Raw genomic sequence first — 13606 nt, forward strand, 5'->3', positions numbered from 1 at the left:
AAAAATACGGACAATGTACCTAACCACTTGGTCTGACAAGACCCTCGCTCATGAACACATTATACACATGTGCACCCATCCACACGCACACAACAGGAGGGCAAATCCAAATGTCTGTCCTCTTTGGAATGTTCATGGTAAATCTGAGCGTAGGCAAAAGTGAAGACCTCCCTGGGATCTAAACAAATCTTAGGAAGCAGACTTTGCTTCCTATTTTAGCCAGTATTGCTCCTATATTCGCCTGAGCCCTCCACGATTGTCTGGACCCCAGAATTCATTCTTTTTTGGGGGGGGTGGCTACGTGGACCTCTCACTGTTGTGGCCTCTCCCATTGCGGAGCACAGGCTCCGGACGTGCAGGCTCAGCGGCCATGGCTCACAGGCCCAGCCGCTCCACGGCATGTGGGATCTTCCCGGACTGGGGCACGAACCCGCGTCCCCTGCATTGGCAGGCGGACTCTCAACCACTGCGCCACCAGGGAAGTGCCCCAGAATTCATTCTTTATGTTCCTGGAGTTTATATCTTTGCCTGATCTTCTTATCCAACCTGACTTTATTTGTAATAGAAGCACCTCTATTTGGCCCCTTTACTCCTCTACTTTTTTAAGGAAAAAGCATTAATTAGAGGGTGTTCAGAAGTTGGAAAGTGAGAAGAAATTAATCTATACACAAAAAGGAAATGCCTGTCACGCTCATATCTTTCTCTGAGGATCCTCCTAGCCTTCAAGGATATGTTTTTAAAGAAAGTCTTAATTCAAAGAACTGCAATCTTCACTCACAAGAATCAAATAAGCTACTTGGAGGTTGCTGTATGACTCTTAATCATTACTTATTTGAATCCTAGGTGCTCTGATGAGAGGTCGTTTTAAGAGCATGCTTGTGTCAACCTTTAAGAGGTTTCTGTCTGGGCATTCTGGATCACCCTGGTATTTAAATCCTGGGTTTACCAGGTGATGAGAACGGGAGGTAGGTTTTTCCAGCCACTAGAGACAGGCACAGCCATGCGCATGACGGCATCCGTCAAGGCCGCCTTTTCTTCAGATGTCTCACTTTCAGAATCACAGAATCTAGCAAATAAAACATTAAGGCCACCATCAACCAGCTTCCCATTTCCCTTCCCCCAAAAAGGGGCACGCAAGAGCCCACGGAAACAGGCTGGACACACAGGCCCTGCTCACCTGGGAAAATGATTTCAGTCGCTGTCTTCAGCTCCAATTCCTGCACTTAGAACACACATTATAATCTAGCTCCTAATCTGGCTGGATTCTGCTCCAGTTTAATTGACCAAGGCATCATCCCTTCCAAGCCGCCTCAGTGAAACCAGTGTAGCCCACTGGATGGAATGCTAAGCGCAGCTGCGCCTCGGAAGGAAAGAGAGCACCACTGCAGGAGGGAAGAAGGGAGAGCATGAGCAGAGACTGTACCAAATAAGAAACACATTTTTAGAACATGGTGGGCTTGGGGGAAGAGGGGAAAGAAATCAACAAAACGTCCCAGTGATTTCATGGCAGAGCTAGGAGAGAGCATTTACAGCTATTCCAGGACACTCCAACAGAAAGCTTTTCCTGGATGCACAGACCTTCGCAACACTGACAGCCCTCAGGTGACCGTGCTGGTTCATACGTGTGGTCATGATGTCACAGCGTGAGAAGAACACAACAGAATGCCCAAGAGGCATCTGGACAGCACATAGCAAAAAAGAAAAAAAAAAAAAAGGCTGAACTCCCCTCCACAGAACCCCATTAAAAACCAAAGTGTGTCTATTACAAAGTCACATTTTCCGTTTTTCTGCTTTATAAAGTCAGCAATGCTGGAGGGTAGGAATGGGTGCAAAAGGGGAGTGTGAGGCTCACAGATGTCCCTTCAGTGAGCAGAAGGAAGGACTGGCTGGACACCTCCCACCCATTTCGGACACACACACACATGTCCAGATTCACGCTATGGTTCCTAGGTCACTTCCAGTCTTATGCTATATTGAAATAATGTCTTCCTGAAACCACACAGAGACCACACGCCCACAGATCTCCCCCCCAACTGTGAACTATTCCCGCAGCATGGCCAGGATGAGATTCTTCCAGCAACAGGACGCCAAACCCTTCCACAGGAAAATAATTCACTTGCCACTATTTTTATTTGCATCATCCCCCAGATAGGATTAGTTCCTTCTCTGAAGAATTCCTACTTGGAAGAAGTCACTGTGACCTGTCAGAGTGCAGGGAGCTATCATGTTGCTGTCAAACCTCCAGGACAGGAGGTTTCAAAGGTATCAACCTGGCTGCTATTCTGTTCAAAGTTCTGTGAGCGGGTGGGATGGCCTGGGGTTCTCCTGAAGTACCAGAAAGCGTAGTTGTACTGCAAGGGATGCTCTCAGATCCAGGACAACAGCCTTCCTCTTGCTGCTGCTCTGACGCCTGTCCCATTCCTACGCTTCCTTCTCACCATCTTTCTATGTGATGTTTTCTTCATTGTGATCATGGTCCCCACTGTCATCATCTTTCAAGGCCTTGGACTTGTTCACTTTCTTGCTGCTTGTCGCCACTGCCTCACAGAGTGAATCTATCACTTTTACATGATGATACTCAGGGCCATGTCATGGGTGTGTGAACTGTGCAGCAGGGCCCTGTGCTCATTTAATGCTCTGTTGTCATCATCTTGAAATTCTTTTTTTTTGTTTGTTTTTTGTTTTGCAGTACGCGGGCCTCTCACCATTGTGGCCTCTCCCGTTGCGGAGCACAGGCTCCGGACGTGCAGGCTCAGCGGCCATGGCTCACAGGCCTAGCTGCTCCGCGGCATGTGGGATCTTCCCAGACCGGGGCACGAACCTGTGTCCCCTGCATCGGCAGGCGGACTCTCAACCACTGCGCCACCAGGGAAGTCCCTTGAAATTCTTAATTATTTTTTGAATGAGGGAAACCACTCTTTCATTTTGTACTGGATCCCACAAATCACGTAACCAGTGCTGAAAATATTTCAAAGAGCTTCATGTCAAACCTCCCCATTCATTTGGCCATTCTTTTTACAGAACCTGATTTAGGGTCTTTTAACCATCCTGGTTGTTCTTCTCGAACTTCTGTTCCCAGAACTCACCACAGACTCTACACATGACCTAGTCAGTGAGGAGTACAGTGATACCTCAAAGACTGCTGTTATAAACATGATTGTATGTATATTTGTAGCAATAGAAAGCAGTTAGTGTTTACCATGTGACTGGCATTATGTTAAGGACATTACATGTGTTATCTTATGTAATCCTCACATCAACCCTGCTAATTAAGAGACAGATTTGTCCCCAGTTTGCAGATAAGACAACTATGGCTTAGAGAGGTTACATAACTTGCTGAAGACCATACAGTTACAGGTGGCAAAGAACTCACACCCAGGCCTGACAGACTCTTTTACAGTAGATGTACTAGGGCTTCTCCCGAGTTATTAGAGACACTCACTACCTAGGTGGCTAGAGGTGGCACACACTGAGCTAGTAACCAATTCCGATTGTACTGTCAACTAATTTTGATCTCTGGTGATTCAGCCGGGAAGGTCTCTTTGGATGTTAACTGAGCTATTCCCACATGGCCATTTCCTTTTCCAGGTTCATGCCCTCTGTTAGGTTCTTTCCACTACGATTAGCTTCTGTATTAGTTTCCAACTGCTGCTGTAACACATTATCACAAACTTAGTGGGCTTAAAACAATATAAATGTATTATCCTGTAGTTCCGGAGGTCAGAAGTCTGAAATGGGCCTCACAGGGCTAAAGTGAAGGTGTCGGCAGAGATGCGTTTCTTCCGGAGGCTCTAGGGGAGAATCTGTTCCTTGCGCCTGTCCATCTTTTAGAGGCTGCCTGTGTTCCTTGGCTTGTGGCCATGTCACTCCAATCTCTGCTTCTGTCATCATGTCCCCTGCTCTGACCATGACCCTTCTGCTTCCCTCTTATAAGAACCCTGTGATTGGGCTTCCCTGGTCACGCAGTGGTTGAGAGTCCGCCTGCCGATGCAGGGGATGCGGGTTCGTTCTCCGGTCCGGGAAGATCCCACATGCCACGGAGTGGCTGGGCCCGTGAGCCATGGCTACTGAGCCTGCGCGTCCAGAGCCTGTGCTCCGCAATGGGAGAGGCCACAGCAGTGAGAGGCCTGCATACCAAAAAAAAAAAAAGAACGCTGTGATTACACTGAGCACGTGGATAATCCACAATAATCTCCCGATGTTCAGGTCAGCAGGTTAGTAACCTTAATCCCACCTGCAATTTGTAATTCTCCCTTGCCACGTAACAGAACATATTCACAGGTGCAGGGGATGAAGACGTGGACATCTTTGGGCGTCCGTTATCCTGTCCACTGCAGCCTGCCGACACACCGCACACACCAGCTCCTCGTGTGACCTGGATTCCAGGGCCTCCCCCTTCCTGTGGATCCCGCTCACCTTCCTACGGACGCATTCTGGTTCTTCTATGTTCAGTCAATAAACATTGATAGAGCACCTATTACGTGCTAGGCATTTTGCTAGGGGCAGGAGAGACCAAGAAGAAAAGACATTGTCCCTCCCCAGAAGGTGCTCACGTTTTAGTAAAGCTGACAGAAAAATCATAAAAGACAAGAAAATATGGCAATTACTGGGATAAAAGGGAGCATAGGTGGTGAAGGGGCCCTCAGGACTTGGGGTCTAGGGTGGGAAGGGATATGCAAAGACATACCTTACTGCTCCTATTCCTATCAAGATCCACAAAATCAAAACGGTAGGATTCATCATGAAAAATGAAGATCTGTCATCTGGTCTCAGGCATCGCTACAGTGTCAATGCCCAGTGATTCCAGGCAGGGCTGGGCTGTTCAGAAGCCAAGAAGCAAAGGGGCACACAGATCTCCTTCTGTGCTCTGAAGGCCTTGCTTCAGCCTGGGGTCAGCAGCAGCCAGCAGGAATTACTCATTACCAAGGTGAGGAGGACCCCTGCCAAGTGGAATAAGCTATTTACAGTCTTCAAGTGGGATGGGCTCAACCCAGGGCGGGTGATACTCTCATTTCCCCAGGCTCAGCCTGATCTAAGAAATGGGTTATTTTGAAAGTTGAGAAGGGAAAAAAATTGTTAGATTAAATATACAAAGATGTAGTTTAGTTCCTCTCTGCATCTCAAATGTGGAGTCTGAGGAAGGAGCCCGAACTCCTAAGCTTTCAATGATTTATGTTTGTTTTTAGATACTGTATCACAGCCCAGGACCCCGGATGTGCCTGGACTGACCTTTGTTCCTACCTGCTGGCCACTTTGTAACTGTTATCAGAAGAAATCCGCAAGCTATCATGGGAGTCTGTAGGTTCCTGCCCACTGACATTTCAAAGGAACCAGCTGGCTTTGTTTCCAGCTCTATACTGAACTCTGCTGTCTCCTTTCAGAAACACAAGCAGATGTGTGTGTGAGTGTGTGTGTCTGTGTATGTGTGTGTTTTCATTTTCCTGTTTAACCTGAATAGCTATGACAAACCAGGGTCACTTATTTTTAAAAATCTCTGTCTCTCTGTCTCTCTCTCTCTCTCTCTCTCTCTCTCACACACACACACACACACAGAAATTTCCTTCCTAGTGGAACATAACCAAAATGCCACTTAGATGACACTGAATTCATGTTAAATCAGACGACTTTGTGAAATCACTAGTATTTGTAGAGGGCTTTATAGTTGGCCAAAGGTGTTCTTGGCCGTTGAATTCTGCTCCTTATAAATCTTGTGAAACGCTGTCCTGGTTGGGGGTCCATTAAGCCTTAAGGACCTTTCACATGCAGAGACCCTTCTGAGCACATGGACTAAATGGGGACTTCGTGTGTTTTACTCTGAATGAAATATATCTGCCCTTCATCTACAAAGGACTAAAGCCAGGGATCAGCTGTACTCTCTGGGGAGTCCCATACCTGATATGTGGCCATCAGCCTCAGACTGAATACCTCCTGCAAAGGGGGCATCACCACCCAAGGCATCTTTGCTTGGTTCTGACAGGTGGCCAGACAGAGACGTTAACAGATTCCCCTAGCACATCGACAAGAGGGCCTCGAGAGGACACCTTCAAGGGGTTTGGTGTAGGCCATTACAGGTTCTCTATATTGGAATCAGCCAACCAACCCGTTCAGATCTTTTCTCCTGGATAATAGGAATGACAGGGGGTCACACATAAACAATGCACAAGGCCTGCTGTTTATCCTAATACTTGAAGTACTGAGCTACCCTGTGGCTAAAGAAGACATTGTCCTGCATCTTTGCAATAAACTTCACTAGTGAGGGGAATATGGACGCTTCTCCTCCTTGAAACTTTAAAAAGTCAAATATAAAGTTCTAATTATCATGCTCATTCTAAAAGGGAGGACACCAAGTCTCAAAAAGATCAAGCTATCAACAAGGGCTCCTGGCTAGGCAGTAGCACATCTAGCTTCTGTAACTTCGGCTACAGATGTTAGTGAATTAAAAACACACGCACTCACACCCCCATCAAAAATCTAAGTGAGGCACTTCCCTGGTGGCCCAGTGGTTAAGAATCTACCTTACAATGCAGGGGACACGGGTTTGATCCCTGGTGGGGGAACTAAGATCCCACATGCCGCAGGGCAACTAAGCCCACACACCACAACTACCGAGCACGCAAGCCACAACTAGAGAGCCCACGTACCGCAAATACAGAGACTGCAGAGCCCACGCACTCTGGAGCCCGGACGCCACAACGAAAGATCCTGCGTGCTGCCACTAAGACCCGACGCAGCCAAAAATAAAATAAAATATATATATATATATTTTAAGTCTAAGTGAAAATTTAAAAAAATTAATTAAACCTAAACTTAAGATTTTTTTCATTTAATGTATGGACTTTCTTTTTTTTTTCTTTCTTTTTTTTTTTTTTTGACTTTTTATAATAAACCAAAACAAAAATCTATATCATGACTTGGATGAACCTCCAGGGAATTATGCTGAGTAGAAAAAAGCCATTTCCAAAAGGTTACATACAATCTGATTCTAATCACAGAACGTATATGAAGTGACAACATTTTAGAAGGGAGGCTAGATTAGAGACAGGACGGGGTGGGGGTCAGCAGGCTTCAACTCTGAGCTGGGCGGTGTGGAGACTGCAGCCTCTGCCTATTGGCCAAGCGCAGAGTGAGCTTTAAGTCAGATGATCTTCCCTGAGCCAATCCACAGGAAAGCCTTGGCTTCCAGGGCAACTTCTCAGTTTACTGTCCACCCTAGAGAAACCAAGTAAAGTTTTAACATTTTCAAATGGTTAGCGTGACATTAAGATTAATACACAGGTACTTGCCTGGGGAAAAAGAACATGTATGGCAGCTTAGAGCTGCAGACTCAACTGGACTTCCCAAGTGATGGTGAAGATTGATGACAACCTGTAAACCATCGCATCTGTTCTGTAGAAAGTCAAGGGTGACCAGATGGCATGGGATGTGAAGCCTGAAAAAGAGCAGTCCCTGCTTGGCCTAGTGAAGTTAGTTCTGAGCTGGTGACTGTTCTTAGTTAATGGGCCAGTGGCAAGGGCAGAGATATACAAGAAGTTTGGGGCACAGTGTGAGAGAGGAGTAAAGGGAGAAGGGGCAGGAGTGCAAGGGCAGGATTCACAGCTTGAATGAACTGTGTCCGGGCCCTGCCCTAGAGACTGTGAGGCTCTGAGCCAGTCTCTGAGTCTCTCGGAGTTTCTGATTCCCTATTTGCAGAACAGGGCAATGAACCCCTGCCTGGCCTCTGTTACCAAGTTGGTGGGAGGAACAAATGGAATAATATAAGTAAAAAGCATTTTGTGAACACTTACATTTCATGCAAATGCAAAGATTAGTAATGTGATTTGTCAAGATTCTTACTGGTGGTCTCTAGATTTCTGGACCTGTGATTTAGCAAGTAAGTTAATTCAGTCTGAAGGCTGGAGGGTCCATGGTCCTCAAGTGAGCATCACTAATGATCAGGTCTTGACAGCAGCCATTGCACTCACCATGGATTTATGTATAGGGTCCTACAACCGGAGAAGGAAGCATGATGGGCCACATCTGAGCTGAGCTCTAATAACTTCAGCTGGCTCCTTACTTGGCTTCTAAGGCTGATCCTTGCCTCAAAGATATGCATATAGGAAGCCTTTACCAATGAGTGAATGCTCATCTAATTTCGTGAGGGTTTTCTCTTGTTTCCGCTTAGGTAATTTAGTAAGTCAGTAAGTCTGGTAATGCTGCACAGGAGAGGGGAGACCGTAATGGTCAGAGACCCTCTGGGAGGGAGGCAGTTAGGGTTGAGTTAAAAATCTCTGAGAAATGGCATAGTACGGCAGAAAGCATGTAGGCTCTGGGCTCAGGGAGCTATGTGAGTGACAGCGTTATCCTCTCTGAGCCACGGTTTCCTTCCCTGTCAAATGGTTAACGACAACAGTGCTCTCCTCATAGAATTGTCCTGAGGACTAAATGAGATAAACAGATATGGAACAGCAGGCAGAGAGTAGAAACACAATAACGTGGATCCTTTCCTCCTTCAGAGGACAGGAAGAAGATATCATAACTCCTTTAAAATACCTTCCTGTGCATGTTTTTCAGAGAGAATGAAACTTGGAGCCTTGAATTGCTAAGCCTGTCCTCTTTGTAATCAAACAGATTCCTATCCGTGCTCTACTAATTACAAGATATGTGATCTTAAGCATGTTAGTTAATCTCTCCTAATCTCTATCTCCTCAAGTGTAACAGAGTTTCATCATACCTATGAATGCGGTTGCTTTGAAAGTTAAATAGGAAGTATATGTAAGGTGGCTAGGACAGTGTCTTACACACAGTCCAAATGCAATAAATAGTTGTTCTTATAACTGTCTTGGGTGTGGCAGAAGTGCCCAAAGAAATGGAGGACAGAGTGTCTACAGACATCACCATTACTTTTCATAATCATCAGTAATCCTTAGTTGCATCTGTGCAATACTTTCTTCCCCCTTGCGTTCGACAATAGTCCACACTCAAGGATTTCGTGGGTGTGAAGGAGTCAACAGGGTGGTGCAGCTGCCAAAACACAATGGATGTCACCCCGACAGCACACCTGGAGCACTGGAGGACACAAACTGTACGTGAACAAGCTGGAGAGCGTGCCAACAGGAGGCAGCAGGATGGGGAAGTGGCTGGAAAGACGCCAGGCGGAAGGTCTGAGGGACTGGGACAAGAGCAACCCAATGAGGAGTACAGACAGACCAATATCTGAAGGGCTGACCGTGAAAGGATGATTTCATTTATTCTGTCATTCCCGGGACAGCAGAACGCAGACCAATGGGGAGAAGTTACCTGAAGATACATTTCAGCTCAGTAGGAAGAATTTTCTGACAATGCAGACATCCAATAACAATGCTTCTGTACATCAGTGGAACGGGCTGTCCTGTGAAGGAGGACCTGAGTCCACAATCTGGCATCGGGGGGGAGAGGTGGGGAGGCTGGCCTAGACAGCTCTCAGGCCCTTTGCAGCTCTGAAATTCTATCTCATGAGAAGCCCACGACTGCTTCAACAGAAGCTGTCTTGTGTTAGCGAGTCATTCATACAAAGCTTGTCCTCCACTCTGTTATAAAACCTGGGGGCACCTCAACAGGATAGAAAAAAAAGATACCTTATTTACCTTAATACTTGCTATCGTTACTACCGCAGATGAGAGACCCAATATACATATTTAAGAAATAGACACTGCTTATCTGCTCTAAGGAGGGTATCTAAAGTGTCAAAGCAACCTCTTCTTTTGTGTGTTAAGATTTTCATTCCAGCAATGTAGCAGAGAAAGGAAGCTATTATCACTCACATTTCAAAACTGATCTTGAAGTAAAAAGGAGTAACTGCTTCCAATTTAAGCACATTATTTAATACCACAAACCTCAGTTTGTGATGACAGTGATATTTACCTATAGAGACGGTTCATTCATTCACTCAACAAATATCTGAGCACCTATTATGTACCAGACCGGGTTTTACTTGCTGGGGACTTCTATCATTGAGCTAAAAAGACACACAGCCCTCATGGAGCTTACATTCTAGTGGGGGAGAGGGAGTAATAGATACAGTTAAGTAAACTGAAGTATGCTAGTGTGAACAGACCATGTGAAAGTGCTGTAAGAAAATAAAGCAGAAAGACTTCCCTGGCAGTCCCGTGGTTAGGACTCTGTGCTTCCAATGCAGGGTTTGATCCCTGGTCAGGGAATTAAGATCCCACAAGCAGCGAGGCACAGGGGAAGAAAAAAACGTTATTTAAAAAAAAAAATTGTTAATCAACTATACTCCAATAAAAAAATAAAAATTTTTTTTAAATAAAAATTTTGGGGCTTCCCTAGTGGCGCAGTGTTTGAGAGTCCGCCTGCCGATGCGGGGAACGCGGGTTCGTGCCCCGGTCCGGGAAGATCCCACATGCCGCGGAGCAGCTGGGCCCGTGAGCCACGGCCGCTCAGCCTGCGCGTCCGGAGCCTGTGCTCCACAATGGGAGAGGCCACAACAGTGAGAGGCCCGCGTACTGCAAAAAGAAAGCAGAAATAGGGATAAGGAGGAGGTGGTGTGGAAAGATTAAGTAAGAGAATGCAGGCAAAAACTACTGCATGGACAGGTTATGCAGAACGTCTTCAATCAATGCTAGCTATTATTACCATGGGCACTTCTGAGTTTGCAGGACCTACAATTATATATGCATCATTCCACTCCTGAATTATTCAATAGGTGGTGTGTATTCAAAATCAAAACCACAAGGTAGCGGGCCCTGATAACTGTTTTCAGGTAGAAGGAATCAATGAAAATGTCATGACTTTGGAGTTCTGGCATTGTCTCACTTGTGCAAGGATGTTGATATGAATCTGCAGGAAATATAGAAATGCAGAAGCTGAGGACTGAACCAAATTACATCAGGTAAGTGACCTAATTTTTCTAAGCCTTAGTTCCCCTGTGCCCCCATTTGACCAGGGCTGTTGGGACACTTAGTATGTAAACACTAAGTAAATACATACGTAAAATATAATACAGATGGAAAACACTGGGCACACAGCACGTACAGTTAGCTTACATTATTATCATTGTCCAAACAAGGTCATCTGAATTTTCAGAGATTTTCAGTGTGTTCAGAATGAAAAAACAAGGCAGTATTCCTCAGGAGGGAACATTCCACAATCATGTGTTGCTAGGAGTTGGACGAAGGTCACTTGTTATGAGAACAAACCAGGAAAAAAAACATAAGGAAGCATTCAACTGATTAAATGCTCAGTCCAGTGCTCAGCCTTGCTAACTCCTTGGCTGCAGTCTTCAGAATTCCAGAAGATGCAAAGACACAATGATTCACTCAAAACAGTTCTTCGTACGAATCTTAGGATTCAGCCAAAAAGCAGTCCCGCAGGATTTATGGAGTGTGCTTCCCTCTACAGAGCCTGCATGTCAAGGACATCCACAGGCTCCCTTTAATGGAGCCTTATTTTTCCAAAGACCTCTGTAGCATCATCCCTCTGCTCTTACCACTCTGACTGAGAGTCTCGGGAAATGAGAATTTAATTTGTTCTGTGTTGAAATTTTTCTCATGGGGCAACTTTACAAAGAAGGAGCTCTTTCTGCTTTCCCAGAGAGGGAAAGCATCCCCATCAGTCCCACTTCCTCGAGTTCTGAAGTAAATGAAAGCTTTGGAATATTTATTGGCGTTAGTGCCTTTTCCACTAGTCATTCCCAAGACAAGGGCAGCTGTCCCTCATTGGCTCTAGATAACACAGTAACCCCTTCTCTGCTGCTAGGGGGCTTGCATCCAGCAATCTGCCTCTTCCAGGGGTATCTATGACAACCTGGCACTTCAAAAGGACTACAGAGGCCTCAAGGGACAAAGGTGTTGGCCTTGCTGGGTCGAAGTCAGTGCTTCTCAAACTATCTGTGGAGAAGAACCAGTTTGTTCTTATTCCTAATCCATCATGGACCGATATTTTTATAAACTACAATGAAAATGAATTGCTAGAAAAGTGTTTATTAAAGACATAAAATGCAAGCCAATGTTTTTATTACTAGAGTCAACAGACATAAAATTACTGTCAAATTGCTGTAAAAACTTTAAATGTTTACTCACAGCTTCTGTATCTGTTCTAGCCACAGCTTACAGCACTAAGTCACTGTTCAGCCATTAACATTTACTTGAAACAAAACACAAAGCCAAACAACCCCCTTTTCCTATGAAATAAGATGATGTGTTTAGTGCAGCGGCTGGCACATAGTAATTACTCACTGAATATTAGCTATTACTATTGCTAGTCTCTCTGGGCTGGTGAGAAGAAGGGGAAACATTAACTAAGAGACTGAGATGCAGGTCTGAGTTCCTACTCTTCCTACCGACCGTGGACGAGTGTCTTCACTGTTCTGGGCTTTAGTTTCCAAAATCTGCAATAATGAGATGATCTAGAATCTAACATCTAGATCAATAACTTATGAACTGAACTGAAACCCAAAGTGAAAAATAAAAAAACATTTGTGTCCCAGTACACACTCACATACACTCAAGGGGGCAACTGCAAAGTTTCATGAAGTAATATTACCCTACCACATGCTATGCACTCTGATATTTTCTATCTTGTCTTATTTTTTTAAGTGCTGGTCAAGACATATTTAATCGATTTCAAACCCACAGTGTGAAAAATGCTGGAGCAAATGAGCTCTTGGGCTCCCATCCTCTATAGTGTACCGATGGGGCTAACGACTAGGAAGTAGGTCCCTGTCAGTCATCCACAATTTGGTGTCTAGTAAGGACTGACATTGTTTTGCTTTTAATTTTTATTGGAGTATAGTTGATTTACAATGTTGTGTTAGTTTCAGGGGTACAGCAAAGTGAATCAGTTACCAGTGAATCTTTTGTTTTTTTAAGGTTCTTTCCCCGTACAGGTCATTACAGAGTATTGTGTAGAGTTCCCTGTGCTATATACAGCAGGTTCTTAGGACTGACGTTGTTAAAGCCAGGTGCATCTACAAGTTTGTTTTTTAAGCCTCCTGGTTCTGCATTGAGATATTCTTAATGAGTCTATTAGTGACAAAGAAGAACGGTCCAAGATGTGGAATTCAAACCACTGGATGATTACCTACAGGTAGCCCTGAATAACTCCCATCTAGCCTCATGCACGGTGCCTTCAGGCAAATGTGCCAGGAGTTGGGTTACGGGGAAATGTCCTTACTGGTTTCTACTTTCTCACTAAATTGCCTTCTGCTTTCTGGACAAGGGAGAGGGGACAGTAGTGGGAGGTAACAGGCTGCTGGAAGTGTTAGGATTGAATTGGCATTTCAACTCCTTCACACGTTAGAAGCAGCGGGTGAGGGGACTTAACTAGGGAAAGATACACGGACATGCAAACTTTTACCTGAAGGGATATATTTTTTAAATTAATTAATTAATTTTATTTTTGGCTGCATTGGGTCTTTGTTGCTGCGCGCGCGCTTTCTCTAGTTGTGGCGAGTGGCGGCTACTCTTGGCGGCGGTGAGCAGGCTTCTCATTGCGGTGGCTTCTCTTGTTGCAGAGCACGGGCTCTAGGCACGCAGGCTTCGGTAGTTGTGGCACGTGAGCTCAGTAGTGGTGGTTCGTGGACTCTAGAGCGCAGGCTCAGTAGTAGTGGCGCACGGGCTTACCTGCTCCA

At 45.3% G+C, this 13606-nt stretch overlaps 1 pseudogene; it reads right to left on the reverse strand.

The window, feature by feature from the left end:
- Nucleotides 1–417: 417 nt before the first annotated feature.
- LOC113624258 (eukaryotic translation initiation factor 4E type 2 pseudogene) lies at nt 418–2589 on the reverse strand (annotated as a pseudogene).
- Nucleotides 2590–13606: the final 11017 nt, after the last annotated feature.

The sequence above is a fragment of the Aethalodelphis obliquidens genome, unplaced genomic scaffold, assembly GCF_003676395.1.
Source record: "Aethalodelphis obliquidens isolate GAN/ISIS:26980383/991018 unplaced genomic scaffold, ASM367639v1 scaffold13, whole genome shotgun sequence".
In the NCBI taxonomy this organism is placed as follows: domain Eukaryota; kingdom Metazoa; phylum Chordata; class Mammalia; order Artiodactyla; family Delphinidae; genus Aethalodelphis; species Aethalodelphis obliquidens.